The sequence below is a fragment of the Bos indicus genome, chromosome 9 (genome assembly GCF_029378745.1).
Source record: "Bos indicus isolate NIAB-ARS_2022 breed Sahiwal x Tharparkar chromosome 9, NIAB-ARS_B.indTharparkar_mat_pri_1.0, whole genome shotgun sequence".
Classification (NCBI taxonomy): domain Eukaryota; kingdom Metazoa; phylum Chordata; class Mammalia; order Artiodactyla; family Bovidae; genus Bos; species Bos indicus.
In genome coordinates this window covers 72947678-72970417 of record NC_091768.1, presented here as the reverse complement: position 1 = coordinate 72970417, position 22740 = coordinate 72947678, and the positions used below count along the sequence as shown (strand labels likewise).

Here is a 22740-nt window from a genome sequence, read left to right as displayed (position 1 = left end):
CTCCTAGTTGTCTTCGACTCTCTGGGTCTCTCCAGGTGCTCTGATTCCTGGGTTTCCTCTGAGGCATCTCCTGCCCAGGGTCAATGCCCACAGAGTGAGTTGTCCAAGTGCCCGCTGCCATGGTCTGGTTGTTAGCAATGCCGCAACTCCTTTCCAGAGCTCTAATGCTCCCCTCTGCCCTCAAGGTGTGGGCACTACTAGTACAGTGTAACTGTAGCCACCATTTAAGAACATCCTTAGGGTCTGAAACATTGTCAGATATTAAAAAAAAAAAAAGCTATAGCTTGATTCTTTGAGCTGTTGTTTCCTCTCCAGGGGAACAGGCAGTCAAGGTTGTATCAGCGGGATAACATTTCAGAAAAATCTTTCAATTTCACAGGAGAAGAGATGTAGAAAAAAAACTGCTAGAGGGTGCATAGGATAGCTCTCATTTAGCGAGATAGAAGCCAGCCTGCTAGATGAAAAATAGCACATTCTGAGGACTGCAGGGGACAGCACTGGATTTGTACGGCGGCTGTGAAAGGATAGGTTATCTTGGTGATGTTGTTCATGTCAGGGGAAGTGGTGATGCCCAGGTACTGAACACAGAGCTGGGAGACCTAGGACGAATGACTCTTACTGAACAAATGATTCATTTCATTAGAACACAACTCAGTTTCTATGCTTATAAAAATTACATGATATTTGCTTAGGAATAATCTTATGGACTTAGAAGTGATAGGAATTCTATCACTTAGAATCCTAAGAATCTAATCTTAGGAGTTAGAAGTGATAAATATTTTTATTAAGTGTCTCCCAGCCCCTTTCAGGGACTTACTCCTCCCTTTGAAAACCAGAAATAGTGGAATGAAGTGATGTGATTCTAATAGTGCTTGCCTTTATCAACAATGTTAATCCCTGTCCAAGGAACTGGGCAGGTTACATTGTGTATTTGATTCCTGACTACATTCACATCATTAGGTTAAATTTATTTACATTATTGGGAATTTCCAGCCAAACCACCATCCAGTAACCTTAGCTGGGTGGGTTCTTAATTTCCTCATCTTACACAACACCCTGAATACAGATCTAATGACGGAATGAACGTAGCATTTCTTTTATTTGATTTAAAGCTTATGTTTTAGTTTCTCTTGCAAGAAAAAATATTTTATAATAGATCAGAAACAAGTGATAGCAATGTTGATATTGTCATCGTCACTCAGTCATGTCTGACTTTTTGAGACCCCATGTTGACAGGAACAAGCTTAACACACAGAATACAGACTTCCTGTGTTCATGTAGGGGAGATTGAAGCAGCCAAGGATATAATTTCTAATGATGACATGATCTGATTTGTGATCTCACTGCATCAGAGGCAGTTCAAAGAGTGGTTTCCAGCACTTTGCATCAATATAGTAATTGGGATCTTGAAAAAACTCACATTTGCCATCTCAGATAGGAAGAGTCAAAAATATGAGTACCCTTAAGCAGCAGCAACAAGCTAAGTATTTGTTGCTGTCCTTTAGTTGCTAAGTTGTGTCTGACTCTTTGTGACCCCATGGACTGTAGCCAGCAGGGTTTCTACGTCCATTGGATTCTCCAGGAAAGAATACTGGAGTGGGGTGCCATTTCCTTTGCCAGGGGATCTTTCTGACCCAGAGATCAAACCTGGGTTTCCTGCATTGCAGGTGACTCTTTACCCGCTGTGCCACCAGAGAAGTCCAAACTAAGTATATTTATTATGAAAAAATAAGTGAGCTCATTCCAGCATTGTTTGTAATAAGAACAATTGAAAACAATTAAAATTAAAATAGCTAAACAGTGTTGCATTCATTTAATCCAATTATTCAGTATTTAAAAATTAAGGAAGTTTGAGGTATTAACTAAGAACAATAAACATGTTGTAGGCAGTGGGAATAACTACAGAATGATATGCAAATCATAATTTTACCTTGATAAAAGTAAATAAGTCTATCTACATATATACTGTATGTTAGTGGCAACCCACTCCAGTACTCTTGCCTGGAAAATCCCATGGACAGAGGAGCCTGGTGGGCTGCAGTCCATGGAGTCACGTAGAGTCAGACCCGACTGAGCGATTTCACTTTCACTTTTCACTTTCATTCATTGGAGAAGGAAATGGCAACCCACTCCAGTGTTCTTGCCTGGAGAATCCCAGGGACGGGGGAGCCTGGTGGGCTGCCATCTATGGGGTCACACAGAGTCGGACACGAATGAAGCGACTTAGCAGCAGCAGCAGTACACATACACATATATATGTCTACAAGTTGTGGCAGTGTGGTGTGTGAACATGTAGAGGGATGAGTAAATTAACTGTAAGAAAAATATAGGAAGGCAAGCATTGCATGCTTTTCTTTTTTTTTACACTGTTTTTATTGTACTGTATCATAGTTAACAGACAGTACTATGGTAGTTTCAGGTGTACCATGAAGTGATTTGACATTAGATACACACAAAAAATGATTACTACAAAGTCTAATAACCATCTGCCCCCATAAAAAGTTATTACAGTATTATTGATAATATTTCTTATGTGTATATACATATATACACACCCCATGACTTATTTATCTTCTAGCATGTTTTCCTTTTCATATTACTGAAGTAGTATATATCTATTAAAACAATAAACAGCTAATGGAAACATTAGCAACTCAATAGATGGGTTTCATCAAATTAAATGTGTTCTATATTAAAATCACCATCAAGTTCAGATGTTTTATTTAAGGCCACTAGGAAAGCATATGTGTTTCTAAGCCTGGTCAGAGAACCTGGCAATGATGACTTGATGTTTTTAAGATCTTTGTGCTTATAACTCCAACTATTTTTATTCATTTAAAAGAGTATACCTCAGCATTCTATCTGGGTGGTCCAGAGATTGAAGCAGTGTATTGTAGGACTCTGAACTGTCATTAGGCAATTAGGATCTTGCAGACTATTACATTCTAAGCATGTTTTCATTGCCTTGTGTAAATATTTTGACAGTAGCCTATGTGCACTGATAACATTTTGCATAACAAAGAATAACAGGTGCAGTGGAAAGGGAATCAAGTTCCTTGAGGATGCATTTTTGATGTATCGTGTGTGCCTTGACTTTGCTAAAAGTATATTAACAATAATAGCTTTTGTGGTGTAATCGGTTGCTATGAATAACCTATGGCAATGGAAACCTTCTTTTGGGGACTTCCTTCCTTGACAATTCAGTGGTTAAGACTGTGCTTCCACTCCAGGGAGCATGGGTTCAATATCCCTGGTCAGGGAACTAAGGTGGCCAAAATTTTTTTCAGAAACCAAACCTTCTTTGGAATAAAGGAAGAAATCTCCTCAGATGAGTTCAGGAGATCATGGAGAGGCATTCTGATCAAAACCTCTGCTTCCCAGGGGTGTAGCCCTGGGCCAATTGTTCCCTGGGCTCTGCTGATCCTGCCTGATTAATGGGCAAGAAGATGTAAGGACAGTGTCAGAAAAACACAAGGTTTGTCCATCTAATGATCAGAGGCAGTGCTAACAAGCACTTGAGTCCCCCACACACCCCCGCAGATAGAGACGTGAACACTCACTAATTTAGAAAGGATGAATAGTGCCCACTGTCACCCAGGGCCAGAGGACATGGCAAAGATTTTTTTGGCAGGTAGGCTTTTTTCCTTTTAATGAATATATCTGGAAATCTAGTTTAACGTGCACTTGTGGTTAGAAGAAAAACCATAAAATGGCTTTCCTACTGTGATAAACTTTTTTGGAACTCAAGGAGGGTCGATTCCCCCTCTCCCCAGAATTGCCTGACTATAATTCCTGGTAAGATATACAAACTAAATCCATATATTTCACGCTATTCTCATCATGTGAAATCAGCCTGAAAATAGAATATAAAGAAAAATCAAGGCTAATATTAAAAGGTACAACCCAAAGTCACTTACAACTGTCATGGCATTAAAATCACAGACAGAAAGCAGTGTCTCTGTTGTAAAATAGAATAAAGTGTTGTAAAATTAATACAATAATACTTCTGTGAATGTGTGCAGAGGAAAAAAATCCAAATTTACTCATCCAACATAAATATTTTGGTTCTCCCTCCCCCAACTTTTGAGGTTACTATTGCAGTTTGGGGAGACGCATTTTACATAGTTTTATGAACTTGGGATTAATGCAACTTTCTGATTAGATACAGAATTATGGTTTCTTTATCTCTGTCTGTCTGTGTTTCTCTCTTTCTCTCTCCTTTTCTTGGTATAAATCACTTCATCTCAGTTACCCTAAATAAGAATTTTTCAGTCAGTTTAGTTGCTCAGTCATGTCTGACTCTTTGCGACCCCATAGACTGCAGCACGCCAAGCTTCCCTGTCCATCACCAACTCCCAGAGCTTGCTCAAACTCATGTCCATTGAGTCGGTGATGCCATCCAACCATCTCATCCTCTCTTGTCCCCTTCTCCTCCTGCCTTCAATTTTTTCCAGCATCAAGATCTTCTCCAATGAGTCAGTTCTTCACATCAGGTGACCAAAGTATTGGAGCTTCAGCTTTAGCATCAGTCCTTCCAATGAATATTCAGGACTGATTTCCTTTAAGAAATTGAAGGAATTTCTTTAAGGAAATTCCTTTAAGATTGACTGATTTGAATTCCTTGCAGTCCAAGGGACTCTCAAAAGTCTTCTCCAACATCACGGTTCAAAAGCATCAATTTTTTTGGTGCTCATGCTTCTTTATGGTCCAATTCTCACATCCATACATGATTCCTGGAAAAACCATAGCTTTGACTATGAGAATGTTTAATCTTCTCAAATACTAGTTTTTAAATCCTAGTCTGAAACCAAGTGAAGAGTTGACACTTTAAAAATACCTACCAATCAAATCTTTATCCCTGTGTAATTCTAGTTCATCTATACAGCAAAGTGCAAGGCAAGCTATTAAACACCAGCATTTCATTCATTCACTGAATTCTCTTTTATAATAGATATGAATGAATGTTCTGGTTCATTTCTTCCAGTACTAGATTTGTAGGCTCTTATCATTGTTTAATAAAATTTAAAAGTTTAACACATTTTGCTGTAAAAAGTACCCTTGGCTATTGGATTATGGATCCTTAGTTCTGACTTAACCACTCTCACTCTTCAGCATTCCTATATTATTGGTGAAAGAAGAGTAATAGAAACTCTCAAGAAGATAAGATGGCAGATAGCCTGAGGACACAGCACTACACATAGAGTAAGAGTTCTTTACACATTGAATTAATAGGGTGAAGTGTTCAGGGCTTTTGGATTTTTGTTCTACGGTGTGTGCATTCAATTACACCAGGTTTAGTGAGGCTGAAAGACAAATCAAGTTTCAGGGGAACTAAATAATTTCTGTACTATAGAGAGCAGTAGTGTGTACCCAAGTGTCAGCGAGCATGTATGCTAAGTTGCCTTGGTCATGTCCAGCTCTTTGTGATCCCATGGACTGTAGCCTGCCAGGCTCCTCTATCCATGGCATTTTCCAGGCAAGAATACTGGAATGGGTTGCCCTGCCCTCCTCCAGGGGATCTTCCCAACCCAGGGATCAAACCTGTATCTCCTGTGGCTCTTGCATTGGTAGGTGGGTTCTTTACCACTGAGCCACTGGGGAAGCCCATCCATTTGTCAGGGAGGGTTACTATTAATGCATTTCATCAATTTAAGAGAAATCTGTTAATAAAATATTATGTTTCAGGCAAAAGAGGGCTTACAAAGTGAATATGACATAGGCATTTTCCCCAAGCTGTTCACATCAAAAGAGAGAGACAGACTTCTGAATATCTGATCATAACACAACATAAATCTGTGCTAAAATCAAGGTCAAGCTGCTCAAAAGAGAGAGAGAGAGAATAATTCATCTTCAATTTATAGAAAAATTTCATTTCTAAAACCAAGATTCCTTGCCGGTGAAGCATATGTAAGCATTTTTGGATAAAGTACATTTTTTGAAATGTTATTTTAATGCAACTTTTACTAGTAAGAAAATATGGAAATTCTTTGAAGGCTAGTAAAACATCTACAGGGGTATGGAAGTTGACATTTGTGGGGTTATTGGCACGAAACTTACAGTTTTTAAACACACATGGGACATTTCTGAAAGTCAATTTGATATATTTGGCCTAAAGATCTCAATTTTTTTTGAAAGATCTCAACACGTCTACAGTCATACCACCCTGAACGTGCCCGATCTCATCTGAAAGATCACAACATACCTGTCACATTTTCTTACTATAATACAGTAAATAGATGACCAAAAATGTTCTGTACATTCAGAGTTTAAAACATACTTCCAAACCATTCAAGAAAGAATTGAAATTAGGAAATTCTTAGACATGAATAATAGATAAAATACTATATGTCAAAACCTGTGGGATTTAGTAAGATTGCACTGAGAGATAAATTTGTATCCTTAAATGCTTGTTTTAAAAAATAAATGCAAAAAAAAAAAAAATGAGCTAAGCATTCAATTTAAGAGATCAGAGGGAAGAACAAACTCACTGAATAACCCAAAGAAAGTTGAAGAGACAGAAACTAATGAGACAGGAATCAAAGGTACAAATGAGATTTGCATTGTATGGCAGAAACCAACACAACATTGTAAAAATTTTTTAAATAAATTTAAAGCTAAAAAATAGAAAAAAAAAAAAGAGTCTGCTTTTAAAAGAGTAATAAAGGACTTCCCTGGTAGTACAGTGGAGGGGAATCTGCCTGCCAGTGCAGGGACAAGGTTTCAATCCCTGGTCCAGGAAGATTCCATATACTGCAGAGCAACTAAGCCCATGTACCACTGAGCTACTGAGCGCAGGTGTCTAGAGCCCATGCTCTGCAACAAGAGAAGCCACTGCAGTGAGAAGCCCTTGCACTGCAATGAATAGTAGTCCCGCTCACCACAGCAAGAGAAAGCCCATGGGCAGCAACAAAGACCCAGGACAACCAAAAAAAGAAAAAGAGTAATAAAGATAGCAACCTCTGTGAGGCTTTGTCAAGGGGGGAAAAATGAGAAAAGAATGTTTCTACACATGTTGCATTACAGGATTAGATGAATGAGAGAAAACAAGTTTATGCTCATAAATTAAAAAACTTGTAAGAAATAGATGTGTTACAAAGAAAATAAAAATGATCAGAACTGACTAAAAAAATAAACAAAACCCAATTTGTGCTATAACCATGGAAAAATTGAATTAAAAATTTAAACTCTTTCTGTGAGCAAAATCTTATGCCCTTGATTATCTTCTTAGACAAGTTCAAGGTATTGATAATTCCAAACTTAAACTCTTACAGAAGAGAAACAGATGAAGCACTTCTCAACTCATTTCATGAGTCCATGACAACCTTGATATCAAAACAAGATAAGAATGGTATAAAAAAGAAATTATTAAAAGAAAATATTAAATATAGAGGCAAAATTCTGAAACAAAATACCAGCAACCAAAATTTAACCATCGATTAGAAAAAAGTCACGGCTGCTCCTGCTAAGTCACTTCAGTCATGTCCAGCTAAGTCACAGCCAAACTTACAAATATAGGCTAATATATTTAATAGGTTAAGGGAATGTGGGAGAGGAAATAGGAATATGGTTACCTCTACAGTAGTAGAACAAACATTTGATAAAATTACACACTTGTTCATGGTTTAACAAGTAAGCAAACATAACTCCTGGTAATAAGATCATCACTACCTTAGCCAGAAAAGGTGAATCTAAAAAATTGTATTTATTTTTCAGAGATCTAGAAGGCAATTAAAAATAAGCTTTCTTGCTCCATATAAAAATGAGAAAAGATTGTAAACATTTAAACCATATTTTTGCCCATTACATTTATAAATGTGTGTGTTTGTACAAATATAAATATACACAACTACACAGAGCTTTATTGCATAGTAGTTAAGAACATGAGTTCTGGAGTAAAATTGCTAAATTAAAATCCTAGGGTTGTATGATTTGGGGCAACTTTTCTGACCTCACTGTGCCTCCGTATTGTCATCAGTAAAATGGGTGAGGAAAACATCTCATTGGGTTGTTGTAAGAGTTAAATAAATAAATACATGTGAAGCATATAGGGAAACGCCTGACAGATTGTAAGTACTCAATACATGTATTAGTGGCTATAGCTTTTTGTTCCTCAGGACTAAAATATCTCCTTTATATTTTTTCTTTATTTTCCAAATTTTCTACAATATTTTACTTTTATAAAAAGAGCTAGTTGAAACACACACACACGTACTACTCACATACACCCCCACAGAAGTCTTTTGATCTGAGTTGCTTCATACACTTCCCTGGAAGATTGGGATGTGGCAAAACATTTCTTCTGAGAGCTCTGCTTTCACTTGTCATGGTTCCTGCCAGGGTACCTCTATGCTCACTGCATCTCCTAAGACAGGACCGTTGAAGCATTGTTCTGACCGTGTGTCATAATCCCATAACAGTCCATTATGAGCCCTGATGATTCCAGAGGAAAAGGAAAGGTTCTTTCTGATCATTTTAAGACAAAGGTGCAGCAGAATCACCCATGGAACTTCCTGACTAAGGATGTTCACTCTGCCCTTGAAGACTATGATTTGGCAGGTCAGAGGGCGCTTGCATAATTGTGATGCTGATGGGCACCTGGGTTGTGATCAGCTGCTTTATTCTGTTTTCATTCAGCTTTCCTCATATCCTGACACCGGTAGCCTTCGATTGATGGATTTTAATGGCATACAGCACTTCCCAATGAATTTCAATTAATTTTCCAAATTTTTCAGGAAATATTCTAGGTTAGAAAAAGGAGAAACAACATTCCTCATCCTCAGAAGTTTATATTTTCATGTAGGAAGACAGAAGTAAACATAAAGGATATTTATAGAATGTAATAAGTGGTCTTAAGATGAAATAAAGGGGCTGATTTGATAGAGTGATGGGAGAGGATCCTTGAGACAGGTGCCCAGGGACAGCTATGCTGAGCAGGTGATATTGTAGTGGAGACTCTGAGATGAGAGGGAGCAGTTTATGCCCAGAATAGAAGTGAATGTCTTCCAGGCAGAGGCAACAGCCACCATGATAGGGCCACCGCAACAGGAAAGAACTCTGCATGTTCAAGTTTGGTGTCTGGAACACCATGTGTAGGAGGAGATTCTGGGGAGGTCACTTCATGGGGACTTGTCCAGGCCAAGGAGTTTGGGGTTTATTCTAAATGTACTTAAAAAACCACAAGCTTTTCAGTGGGGTATGGTGGAGGTGACGTAGGAAATCCATGTTTTCAAAGATTGCACTGGTTTAATATATGGAGATATATGGAACGTAATAGCAGAAGCAAGGAAACTCGGAAGACCATTGCAATAACCCAGGCAACAGATGATGGAAGCTTGGACTTAGGGGTAGTAGAGGGCTGGAGAGGCATGAATCAAGTTGGAGTTTCTTTGGTGGTAGTTGGCAACTAGTATTTGTGGCAGATTCACGGTTCTGATTGGCTATGTGGCAATTGTAGATTCAGGCCCTTGGATCAAAAGCCACTGCAGGGCCTCCTTCCCATGAAGGTAAATGGAGGTTAATGGAGAGAATGCTGACTGGTCTCATACATTCAAAGTCCAAGTTCCCATTTGTCCTTTGGATCATTAGATAGTTGCACTGTGGCAGTTGTAAATGCCTTACTGTGTCAAGAGGGTGAGATGCTGTTTTCACCAAGGGATCAGTTTTCAGCTGCAGAGTTCCATATTCTGGGCAACATTTGGGGCTCATTTAATTACTCTCTTTCATCAGAGGTAGAATAAGTCTAGGCTTCCTCAGTCCCAGGAGATGTGCTGTAGATGAGGGGTGGCTCCAGAGTCTACGGGGCATCTGTTCCATGTTCTTGAGTAGTCCCGACCTCACCTGAAGCATCGGGACCTCTCTCTTGAGAGGACCAGAGCTAACTAGCTTCTCAGAGGTTGATTCTGAGCCTGAGTCAATCTGAGTACAGGGTGTAGTCCTCCCATTCTCTACACACGTACTCAATGTGACTGCGGTCTTTGCGAGTTCAACCCAGCCCTACTCAGCCCCTGGGCCATCTCCAGAAAGTATCAGACAGGTAAGGAACTGGGGGATGGGGCCCAATGCCCCATGCAAGCAGGCTCAGTTGTGTCTGACTCTGTGACCCCATGCACTGCAGTTTGCCAAGCTCCTCTGTGCAAGGGATTTTTCAGGCCTGAATACTGAAGTGGGTTGCCATTTCCTTCTCCAGGGGAATTTCCTGACCCAGGGATCAAACCCATGTCTCCTGCTTGGGCAGGCAGATTCTTTACCATCGCACCACCTAGGAAACCCAGTGGGATGAGGGGGAAGATGTAATGTGACAGCTGCTGTGGGCAAAAGCAGAAATGAACCATACTTCACTTCCCCATTTTCTATCAGGAGAAAATGGTGAGATATTACAAAACCCATGGTTCTCAGATGGGGTATGCTTGTATGATATGGTGGAACATTCTCGACCAGCAGCTTAAAGAAAATATAAATAAGAAAGAAAATATAAACCAGTGTTTAAGTCAAATGACACACCAAGTGCCCTCAGCTTTAGGAAAGATGTTTGTATGCATATTAATTACAGATTGTAAGGGTGTTCCCAAGAGTATGATCCAACTTCTTTATCTCATCCACAAACAAGTTGTATAAAGGGCTTGGACCTTTATGCTTATGGCACTGTGTGTGAGGGGTCAGGAGTAAATTTAGAAGCAATTTGAAGACATGAAAGCTATAACCATTTATTTTATAGGTTGAAAATATTGAACAGTAATGTGGATATAAATGCAATGAGAAGGGTAAATATTGTGTAAAATACTTTTTTAGATTTTCTTGAAAAACATGTTTCAAAACAATGCATCAAATATGAACCATTTAATTGAAAACTGAACAATTTGGTGTTTCACTCAATCTCAGAAGCTATCAAATATAAGCCAGTCCAATTTCAGACATGTTAATATGTGAGCACAGGTACACTTTAAAATAGGTTTATAAAGGTTATTATAAATGCTATTTATGATTATTTTTAAATAAATGTTTTTAAAGGCAGGAAGAGTATAAGAACAATATATTCTAAAATGTTAACAGAAATATACTTTAAAATGTTAAAAAATACCTCTACAAGAGGGGAGTGAGCATGTAATGAGAGAATTTTTGTCTCTCTGTGTGTGTATAAATGACATCGATGTGAGTAAAGCTATGTGTAAATTTGCTAGTCAAAAAATTTTGTGTATGGAGCAAATAGGCCAATAGGTTATGATTTTTATTAGCACAGCAAACATTCACATAATTCAGGGAAGGTCAAAGAAATTTTCTGTTTGTGCTTCAGCTGCACATTCCTACCTGCTGTGAAATAAACCCAGCCTTCCTGCCAGGGTCTGTTGATTCAGCTTTGCCATCTGGAGTCATCTAGCACTCACATTCTGAATGGAATAAAGCTGCTTTGGTCAGAGCCTCTGAGGGGAGCAAAGTTTGTGGTAGATGGTGTTAATTACATTCTTTCCATAAAATAGCAGGGCTCTAGGCACAAGCTGGGTGGAAGCTGTCATGTCCGTGTGGCAGCCAAGAATCAGGATATAGGTAATTCCCTTGGATTTCATCTGTTATCTCACATGGAAGGGGAGAATCCAGATTCAGATCAGAAGGTGAAAGGTTTATGGGCAAGAACACCAGACAGGCAGGGCCATAAAGTTGGAGAAGTGGCTGCTTCATTATTCATGAGTCCTGTTGCTTCTGAGAACATTCTGTACCATGTGTACTGTTGGCTTAGTACAAATTCCAAAGCCATTTTATATTATCATTTAGAATCTCAGGTAGATAAATAAGCTGATAGTTAAACATTTGTGAACCAATACATTCCAACAAAGTCCACCCATTGACCGTGGGACCAAAGGACATCATGGTGCTTTAGAATTGGTGCAGAAAGCAGCCTTCTCCTGTCTACTAGAAAGGAGTATTCATTCATTTCTTCATTCACTCACTCATTCAAGAAATGACTTACTGAGTGCCTTCCATGTGCTGGAGGTACATACTGACTGATGAAATCAGAGAGGCTCTTGCTCTTGTAGAGTTTACATTCCAGTGAAGCTGACAGATAATGAACAAACAAGAAAGAAATAATTACAGATGCTGACAGTGTTATGAAGGGCATGAGTGACATGACAGAGAGTAAGTGAGAGTGAGAATTAGCAAGGAGATTCTTCATATGCTTTAGGGTGCAAACGACAAGGCCTTTTTGGAGAAGAATCACTAGAACTTACTGCCGAAGGCTGCAAAGGCATCAGTAGAAGCTTCTAGAAGAACCCTTCCCTGAGAGTCAGGAGACCTGGGTTTAGATGGGCAGTATATTTCTCAAGGAGCCACTTTACAGTGAATCTAAATAATTACAAAACCGTTAACTGAAGAAGAGTAACTCTTATGTGAAAATGCTTTGTAAACTATAAAGAATTTTATAACATGACCTCTATTCAGCATTCATAATAGCTCTTCTAAGTAGGTCAGATAAGGATTAATATTAGTTGGAAGCTGGTAAGTCCAGCTACATAATTTGTAGTACCTGGTGCAAAATAAAAAAGCAGGACTTTGTGTTCAAAAATAATTAAGAATTTCAAAGTGGCAACTGCAGGGTTTTGAACCATGAAACCTCTGAGCACAGGGCCCTGTGTGACCCAACAGGTCGCCTTCTTGTGAAGGTCAGCCCTGAACACTTTGCTATCATCAGATTTGTTGGTAAAGCGTTGGGGAAGGGGTAAAAGTTTTTTGCTATATTTATATTCAGGGTACATATTTTAGCAAAATACTAAACTGTCAAATACTAGTTTTTATTAATGCAACCATACCATTGAGCTTATTTCAAGAAATCTAATCTGTTTCTTCATTTGGTATTTTATACCATCTTCTTTCATTAATTTAAAAATCTGGGCCAATATCCTTTTCAAAAATCTGTAAAGTTAAAAAAAAAAAAAATCTGTAGCAGTTGCGTTGTTTGGATGCAAGTTGTCTTGAGGAAAAGGACTTTTGTGCACTAAAGAGATCTTGGTTTGAAATAAGAATGCCTGAATGTGAGTCCTGGTTCTGCCGTTAATATTTGTGTGATTATCAATAAATTGCTTAGTCTCACTGAACTTTAGTTTCTTCTAAAATGGAAGAACGATCTCTTAACAAATGAGTCTGAATTGTTGGTGAGGAGTCAGTGACATCATGCCTGCTGACCTGCAATGCGTAGCTCATATAGAAAATGATTCTTTAGTGGTTTTTTGGTCTGAAGGCCAGGAAGTGCTGACAGTCAGCTGACTCGCACTAATGAGGGGTGTCATTTCTGACTGGGGTCATGTGTTCCTTGCTGTTATTAAGTATCTTGAACATCATCCTTATATGGTAGGCTGTATGCCAAATTGATTTACCCAAGAATGGAAAGTTTATAATTTTATTTATATTAACAATATCTCAATGGGAAGGCATGCAATTTTTGAAAACTGACATTAAATTCACATCACATAAAGTTAACTATTTTTAAGTGAACAACTCAGTGGCAATTAGTTCATTCACAATGCCATATAGTCATCATGTTTATCTAGTTCCCAAGCATCTTCATCTCCTTAAAAGAAAATATGGTCCCCATTAAGCAATCATTCTCCCATTTCTCCTTTCCTTCAGCCTCTGGCTGCCATTAATGCATTTTCTGTTTCTGTGGATTTACCTATTCTGAAAGTCTTGTATAAACGGAGTCACTAATAAGTGACCTTTGTGTTTGGCTTCTTTGACTTAGCATGTGTTTTCAAGGTTAACCTTAGTGCAGCATGTATCAGCACTCACTTCTTTTTATGAATGAACAGTATTCTACTCTATGTGTATGCCACAGTCTGTTTACCCATTTATCTGTTGATGGACATTGGGATTTTTCCATGTTCTAGTTACTGGGAATAGTGCCACTCTGAAAGTGCAAGTGGGTATATTGGTTTCAATATCTGATTTCAGTTCTTTAGGTACATACCTAGGAGTAAAATTGCTGGGTCATATGGTACTTCTATGTTTAACTTTTTGAGGAACAAGTCATGTAATTTAAAGCCAAATAGATAATCAAATACACAGTTTTATTATAAAATATAATAATAACAAGAAAACACTTCCATTCCTTTTCTTGCTTTTTCTATCCCAGTTGCCGGCTCTTGAACTACTTCTGTCATGAGACTGACCAAAATGGAGGACTTGGGCTCCAGGGTCCCTGCTTTTGACCGAGATACCTCCCAGCTGAGAGTTCCCAAGGATGTGTTAGATGTCAATGTGGGAACACATGAGCCAAACTGCATTGCGTGTTTCTATCTTCCACTGTCTATTATGTGAGCTTGCTGGTTTTAACAACCTCTGAGTCAGTCCAGTGAAGAAAACTATTAGCCAAGGTTAATTATCATCATTGAAATGTGAGTAAATGAAAGAAAGTGAGTCATGCACTAAGGCGATTTTATGGTGCTTTATGAGGGAAGGGTAAATCAAATATTCAAATCTAAACTGCAGGGAACATTTGAGTGAGGCTGAATCATACGTGTGAGTGGATATATATTTTATAGCATGTGCCTGTAGATTGTTCAGGTGATTGTCCCACTGGTGTGGTCAGACTGTTCTCTTCCTGGCAACCCAGCAGTGACTTCTCCAAACCCATCAACCTAAGACGAGGTCACTTCACATGGGAGCCACCCAGATTGGGGAAGAACAAAATAGAAGGGGAAGAAAGAGCAACAAAGTCACATTTCTTCTTCTGAGTTTCATCAAGAGCTGCTGTCATCCTGCAGTGGACAATTTCCCTTGCAAGTCATACTTTTTAACTCTTTTTAGTGCAGCAGCCCAAGGAAGGTAGCAGGCGGGCAGTACGTGGGAATGAAATGACCAAAGAGAAAGGACATCTTTCTCTAGTTCCATCAGCCTGTGTGTATCTCATGTGATCTAAGCCCGTGCGTATCCCATGTGATCTAAGCCCGTGCGTATCCCATGTGATCTAAGCCCGTGTGTATCCCATGTGATCTAAGCCCGTGTGTATCCTATGTGATCTAAGCCCAGATGCCTTGATGCCATCTTCACCTACTTGCTATTCATCTATTTAGTTAATGATTTGATTTTTAGATCTGCCCCAGGCACTATGTTAAATGTTCTCTGGAACACAGGCATGAATCAGACTGAACTCTGCTCTCAGTAATCCTGAAGGTTGAACAAAAAGTTGGGTGTGGATGCCTATAGCCTTAACATGGTGAAAAGAGTGTGGGGGAGCCCAGACAGCCTTGACTTGAATCCTGTTCCACCTTGGCAGAGACCTCCTATCTCTGTCCCTTAGATCTCCATTTATTAAATGAGGATGATACTAGGGCACATCACATAGGCTTGTTTTGAGGAACTCACTTGGAACAGGGTTGGCACTAAGGTAAAAGCTACAAAAAAATAAGTGCCAAATTACTAGCAGAGAAATGACTGAAGTGCCCTGGAATTCAGAGGCAGCCATGTGCTGGGAGTCTAGGATGGCTCAGGGTGGAGACTGCATTTGACCTAGGCCTTGAAGACTCAGCTGAACTCTCTATCTGATGCTCTTTGTACAACTGTCCATCTGAGTCAGTGCTCTCAGCATGAGATAAGAACTTCGCCCGAATTTCTCTGTGCATATCTATTAGCATGTAATATACACCTGGCTCTCAAAACATGCTTTCTGAGGGCAATGAGTAAATTTTTTCTTACGTAAGGGTTAGCTGTGTGTCCTTCAAATAATCAGATCACTATTTGCTTGACGTTGAGTTAGTCACCTCGTCTCTCTGAGACTTGGTTAACCCATTTGCAATAGAAAAGGTCTAGACTCTGGAGGCACTGTCTTTAAAAAAAACAACTGTAAACTATCGTGATTATTAACAATATTGTGAGTTTAAGCCTTGACTTTCATTTACATTATCTATGAAGCATTGCCTACACGTCACTTAAGCCTTGGGCCTCAGTTTTTTAGTGATTTTATTTCTCTCTCTAGATCTCAAAAGGAGCTTTCCAAAACTGTAAGACTGCCAAAATTTCTATTTGACCAGCAAAGTTTACAATGCTTATGCTCATATTTACAAATTCCGTCCTTCTCCACCCTACCCCTGGTCTGTCTGCTTTCCTTCATTTTACCTAGTGAAGGAAAAAAACTAGCTTACTATTGCAGTAAAAGTCAGTGTTCTTCCTACAAATCAGAAATCTCTAAAAGGAACAGGCCTTTTATTTGTTTGAGATTTGTGACCTGATTTCAATTAGACTCACTACCTAATTTCACTCTGCTTTTCCTTGTGACTGTGATGGTAAAGAATCTGCCTACAATGCAGGAGACCTGGGTTCAGTCCCTGGGTTGGCAAAATCCCCTAGAGAAGGGAATGGAAACCCACTCCAATATTCTTGCCTGGAAAATTACATGGCCTGAAGGGCCTGGCGGGCTACAGTTCATTGGGTCGCAAAGAGTCAGACACGACTGAGAGGCTAACACTTGGTTGTTATAGGTTCACATACTTTACTGCCTAAGAAAAAACAGAGCTTCTGGTGGTTTCCTCTGGGCTAGCTGTAAGGAAATCTGGCATATGACAAAAGGTCTGTAGCTCTTCAGTCTCTGGGGTACTAAGGAGGTGGAATGGAGATGGATGGGCTATAATAGAGTTAGGTGAGCTGATCTGCATTAATTTCCACTTGGAGAAGCAGAGACTTGTAAGAGATGTTGTGAAGACTAATGAAGTAATGAGTGATGGAATTAAACAATAGCATCATTCATCACTAGTGAATCACTACTTTCAGTTCCAAGACCCGATTTATTATTTTCAAGTACTACAAGCTATTTATTCACGCACTAGAAATTGTAAGTATTTAAAAAAGGCTAATGATTTATTTTCTTCTTACCAGCAGGATTAGAGTCAGGCCCAATATCTTTGAAACCTGTCAGAGCCTGGGGTAGGTGTGGTATGTGAGTACAAAGGAAAGAACAAGGCAGAAAGGAAAACTTTGGTATACTCTGGGCTGATTAATAATGTCTACTCACCTGTTCTCAGAAATCTTAGGAATGTCCTCATGCTTCCCTCTCTCTCACTTTGTAGCCCAATTTTTTCAAGAAATTTTGCTCTAAAATGAATTTCAAATTTGGCTATCCTATGTCATTCCTGTGGTCACTCTCTGAATTAGTCCCTCACCACCTCCAGATGGATGTTTGTGAAGGAAAGTTATGACCAACCTAGATAGCATATTCAAAAGCAGAGACATTACTTTGCCAACAAAGGTTCGTCTAGTCAAGGCTATGGTTTTTCCTGTGGTCATGTATGGATGTGAGAGTTGGACTGTGAAGAGGGCTGAGTGCCGAAGAATTGATGCTTTTGAACTGTGGTGTTGGAGAAGACTCTTGAGAGTCCCTTGGACTGCAAGGAGATCCAACCAGTCCATTCTGAAGGAGATCAGCCCTGGGATTTCTTTGGAAGGAATGATGCTAAAGCTGAAACTCCAGTACTTTGGCCACCTCATGCAAAGAGTTGACTCATTGGAAAAGACTCTGATGCTGGGAGGGATTGGGGGCAGGAGGAGAAGGGGACGACAGAGGATAAGATGGGTGGATGGCATCACTGACTCGATGGACATGAGTCTGAGTGAACTCCGGGAGTTGGTGATGGACAGGGAGGCCTGGCACGCTGCGATTCACGGGGTCGCAAAGAGTCAGACACGACTGAGTGACTGAACTGAACTGAGATGCCCACCTCTAGATTGTTTCCTATTCCTTCTTTCATGCTCTTGTCTGTTATTGTTCCTAAAAAAAATCTGGCTATGCCCAGCCCATTTTCCAAGTCTCTGCTATCCTAATCATTGTTATTAATAACTGTAGTAGAAACAAGAATTTGTTCTTTTTGATTTTGTAAATTTCTTGAACTTTGTTCCTGTTACATTTTTAACTGTTTGCTTAAAGCCCCGCCCCTTCCCCCACTCCCTGCCCCAGATTTCTTTTGAGGATCACAAGCCCTGAGGTGTCATGTTCCAAAATGAATTATCATCTACTGATCTCATCTTGGAGAAGGAAATGCCAACCACTTCAGTATTCTTGCCTAGAAAATCCCTTGGATGGAGAGCCTGGTGGCCTACAGTCCACAGGGTGGCAAAAGTGTTGTATGTGCCTTCACGACTAAAAAATAATAACAGTCTCCTCACTGGACGTCAGGGTCAGGGTGGTGGAGCTCTGGTGAAGGTCCTCTTCTGGGTTGCAGACTGCTGGCTTCTCCCTGTGTCCTCACATGGAGGAAGATGAGCTCAGCGGGGTCTCTTTTATAAGAGCACTAATCTCATTTATGAAAACTCCACCCTCTGACCTCATCACTCCCCGAAGGTCTTACCTCCTAATACCATTGCACTGAGCATAGCATTTTACTATATGAGTTTTCTGGGGGACCCAAACATTCAGACCATAGCAGTAACATTCTAAACCTATCCCAAAGGCTGGAGGCTTGACCATAGGATCTCCACTTCACCTTGACCACACATCCTGTCATCTGGCATCTCATCTAAAATCTGTATTCTTGTGTGAATCTCAGTATAACATGGCAAGTACAGGTCCTCTTGTCCTTACTAATCTAACACACCTGTCTGAGAAATCTTGAAAAACAAGCCCAACTGCTATTCATCGCCCTGGTTTGGTTTTGTTATTTGCTTGGAATAGCACCTTTATGTAATTTTTCTTAACTAACAAATATGAATTATTTTATTTCCTGGTGGCACAGTATGAAGTTAAAAAAAAAAAAGCATAGGCTAGTATTTTTTGGTCTTTACTTGCAAGGCTTTGTTATGGATATGTTCAAGTACTGAGTTCACCAAGGGTCTTTATTCCAATCTCTTACTCACAGACAGTGTGACCTTGAAAAGAAAAGTTGAATTAAATTCTCTAGCTATTGAGATGTTCTTTTATTTTGTTTGATTACTGGTGTCAGTATCCAAACCATTCTTAAATTATAAGCCATGTGATATGAACTTAAAACCTGTGTTGCAATTCTAGTTCATTTTCTTTGTATGGTTATCAGTAATGATGAAAGGCACAGTCTCTTAGGACAACACCTGAGCTTGAAGAATGATACTAATTTTTATCTACCTAAAGTTAGAGGGACGAATGTCATTGCTGCCTAGGGTGCATTTCAGGCCACGCTTAGAAGTTTTTATCATGTTCTCTGCAGCTCCACTTGCTGACGTTCTAGTTTTTTCCACGTTTCAAATGACTTATTCTTCTCAAAGGCTTTCCTGCTCCCAGCCAGCCAGCCGGGATTTCTTTCTTCTCCCACCCTGTTTAGGTCTTCATTCGGTCATTATCACACTTTCGTGTGTTAGTCTGTATTGTCGTCACTGGAGGTGCATGTTGTATAAAAGGGAAAGCACAGACTCTGGAGCTGGCAGATGGGTTATGTCTCTCGGACTGTGAGGCTCAGATGAATTACCTCCCTTGCCAAATCTCAATCTCCTCTTCTTTAAAATAAGGATGATAGTACCTTTTTGTCAGAGCTGCCATGAGAATTAAAGAAAATGCCATGCTTGGAGTCCCTCAGAGTTACACCTGGTATCAGTGGTGATGGAAACCCCTGTCAGTCCATTTGCATCATAGAAACAAACATGATTCCATCTTTTCCTGTATCTCCTTTTTCTTTTTTTCCCCACTACACATTCATTTAGTATTTTTGTCTGGGAAATCCCATGGACAGAGGAGCCTGGTGGGCTACAGTCCATGGGGTTGCAAAGAGCTGGACATGACAAAGCAAGTAAACATCAACACATTTGTTTTCTGTAGCTATGCATATTGGGTGGCATTGTTAATTGCATCTTGAAATTTAAATATTTGGGATCATGAAATCAGATGATCAGTGTCTTTGATAAGATATTTTCACATCTTCTATTGGACGTATTCTCTTTTTTAGGAATGAAGGAAAATTCTCCCATTTTTGAGCCATTCATTTATGTCAATCCTGCAATGTTGCATGTAACTATAAATATCTCTAAAAGATAGAGTTTTGTAAATATTTAATCCTCTGCTAATTTGATTTTAGATTATCAATGTCAAGTATTCTGTTTGGGGTTTTTTAATGTTTTATCACACTGTGTTAAAAAGGAAAAATTGTACATTTTTGGAATGTTTTTATGAGTAAATTAATGTACTAAAAATAAAAATAAAAGGAAATTATATCTGTAGATAGAAGCAGACTGTGTATGGTATGCATGTGTATGTGTGAGTATTTCTGAGGGTGGGGACACAGAATTGGAAGAAGTTTGCTGTGTCTTAGTCCTCAGGGTCCGAGTCTGCAGGTCCGTGGCCTCTGCATGGCCGTACAGAGGAGAGTCCTGGAAACAAACTGTGTAGAAGTGTTTAAACTTTTCAGTCCTTATCCTAATTGAAGATGAAGCCTCAACTATATAAATATAGGTTTGCCTGACTGTATTTTCTCCCTCGGGAGCTTTTGGTCAAATTTCTCTATGGGGGAAAAAAAAGAAAACAGTTGCTATGCTATACTGAAATAAAGTATATAATTTGGTCTTTGTAAATGAAAGGTCATGAGTTCTTCCCTCATATACTTCCCTTTCTCTTGGGAACCTATGGGCTTCCTCATGCTTCTCTTCTGCTGTGTGAATTACAAAACTGTGACACCGGACACGACCTTATTCCCACCCAGCCTTCCTGGGCCCCCCGCACTCAGCATCAGTGCTTCACTGGTTGTCCTTTCCTCCCACAGGTGTGTCAACAGAGAATGTGTACCAGCGGCCAATTTTTAGAAGAACACTGAGTGCTCTAATTAGGAATTCTTATTTTCACTGAATTTCTCAAAAACACAACCAGTAGAAATTAAAGCAAAAACGATTTGGTCAAGGTTGTGAATGCCAGAGGGCCAATGGACAACATTAAGGGAGTTCAGAAACGAGGGGACCAGCCTTCTGAATAAAATCTAGGTTTCTGGAAGATTGTGGGTATTCTTTTACCAGCTCTGATCATTACTAACATATTTTGGGGAAGGGGAAAAGGCCAGAAATCAGTACTCTGTCCTCAGACATTCATTTGTCGACTGATCCGTTCATTCATTCATTAAAAACATTTTCCTTTTTCTCAGCTAAGAATGTGATATATTTTCTAATAAAGGCCACTTCAGGCATGCATGCATGCTCAGTCACCTCTGACTCTTTGTGACTCCATGAACTGTAGCCCACCAGGCTCCTCTGTCTGTGGAATTATCCCAGCAAGAATACTGGAGTGGGTTGCCATTTCCTTTTCCAGGAGATCTTCCCAACACAGAGATCAAACCTGCATCTCCTGTATTGGCAGGCTAATTCTTTACCACTGAGCCATCTGGGAAGCCCCCAATCAAGGCCACATGCCATCATAAACATTCTTCATGTGACATGGGTCTTTGTCCTTCATCCATCTCAGTGTCAAAATCACATGGTGAGAATTTACTGCTGGGTCTTTTCTTTAGTCCTCTGTTTTAGGGGTGCAGTATCCGATCTGACAGTCCCTCATAGAAGGTGGGACCCATAGCTCTCAGCACTTCTATGCATATGCATGCAATTATGCTTCATATCATCAAAGAATTTAGGACTGAGTGTCATGATGTCCTTAGCACACAAGAAATTTTCAAATTTCTCAAAGCAACCAACAAGTCCCTTTAGGTTGTTTCTTAGAACCCAAGTGCACCTTTTCACTGATCCTTGGTAACGTTTAAATCTATAGTTTCAGCACTGCGAGATTCTTTTAAATCTTGAGCTGTCTTTTGAGACATTGTTTATCCTTCTTTGCCTCATGTGCAAATTTGATTAATCAATGTTTATCAATTCTCTTTGAATTATTCAGTTTATTATGACTCCACTAACTATACTATCAAGCAGATTCTACGAAGATATTAAAGAAAAAGGTGCCAAATATCTTTAGAAATGAATATTTACCACATCTATAGCATTTCTAAACTGACGGTAGTCTAATAACTTCATCATGAGGCTACATGACCTTGACTTATTCTTGGTCAACTAATGGGAGCTCTCTCTGGTTGGTACTTCCTTTCATAAGTTCTGCATATCATCTGTTTAACCAACCTATCTTTGTAGAACTTTGTTAAAGATTGATATCAAACATTCATCAATAATTTTTGGAAACTGCTTTTTAAAAAAAATTGGAACTTTTGTCCATCTCTACATTTCCAACATTTTTTTAGTTTCTATGAATGCTGAGATTTCAGAAATTGATCTTCCAATCACAATAGGATCCTTCTAGAAACTTGAGATAGCTTATCCAAGCCTAGGAACTTGACTTTGGATAAATAGGGCAGATAGTGTTTTGATCTCAAAGCCTTACTATGTTCTATACTTTCCAACTGAAAGATACTCTTTCTAAGGCAGAAACAAAATAGGAGAGAATTTGCTCATCCTTTCTTGTCTGTTTTTTTTAAAGTATTTTTAAATTTATTTTTTAATTGGAGGAAAATTGTTTTACAATGCTGTGTTGGCTTCTACCATATAACAATGCAAATCAGCCATAATTATTCATATATACTATACCCTCCCTCTTGAGCCTTTTAATTTTAAGCCATCTGCCAAGCAGTGGGGCTACCTCTTCTTTGTTTTTAGAAAAGTCTTTACCTGCCCTTGGCAATTTGTACAAGTGCTTCTGGCCTTTTAGCTTCTTATTTCAGCCTGTAAGTATTTTCTCTTCCCTGACACCTCTCCCTCCAACCCTTTCTATCTCACTTACTTGCACTTTTTTTCTTGTATATTATACATTTGTATTTTTAA

The 22740-nt window shown here is 39.3% G+C and overlaps 1 long non-coding RNA gene across 1 annotated transcript in view; it reads right to left on the bottom strand.

Moving 5' to 3' along the window:
• Positions 1-1808: 1808 nt before the first annotated feature.
• Positions 1809-22740, bottom strand: part of LOC139184939 (uncharacterized) — a 29286-nt gene continuing 8354 nt past the window's right edge. The window contains exons 2-3 of the long non-coding RNA XR_011568500.1: positions 11963-12048; positions 1809-4733 (exon numbers count right to left, since the gene is read on the bottom strand). This is a non-coding gene — a long non-coding RNA (uncharacterized lncRNA). The remainder of the gene's footprint in view (positions 4734-11962; positions 12049-22740) is intronic.